Source organism: Cryptotermes secundus, unplaced genomic scaffold (genome assembly GCF_002891405.2).
Source record: "Cryptotermes secundus unplaced genomic scaffold, Csec_1.0 scaffold17, whole genome shotgun sequence".
NCBI classification, from domain to species: Eukaryota; Metazoa; Arthropoda; class Insecta; order Blattodea; family Kalotermitidae; genus Cryptotermes; species Cryptotermes secundus.
The window spans coordinates 1,288,823-1,289,252 of NW_019729207.1; positions in this window are offsets into that span (position 1 = coordinate 1,288,823).

The window sequence follows — 430 nt, forward strand, 5'->3', positions numbered from 1 at the left end:
GTATTTGGGAGGGACTTGATACCTTGAAGATGGAGACAGCGAGTTTCTCTGAAGTATTGGTACTTATCTACCATACCACATGGCATTACATTCCAGGATACAGGCTACAGAAGCTGCAGAGAAGAACGAAACATGTTTTATGCTCCATTCACTCTATCCACAGGTCTTTTATGGTTTTCGAAGTACTCATAATTAAAGAAAAGAGACCGAAAACTCCCCAATATCAAATATGAAAATCCATTCAGCATGTGAACAGACAGACAGGGTGATGTCCACAGCTCTCATCATGAACGTCGAGCTTCAAGGGTGATTGTACCACTGTGTCTGTTTGTTCGGGAGATCCCAGGATGAAATCTCAGCATGGGAACCAGTTATTCTGACTGAGGTTTTTCTTTATTTTCCTCAGTTCCTCCAGATAAATGATGGAATA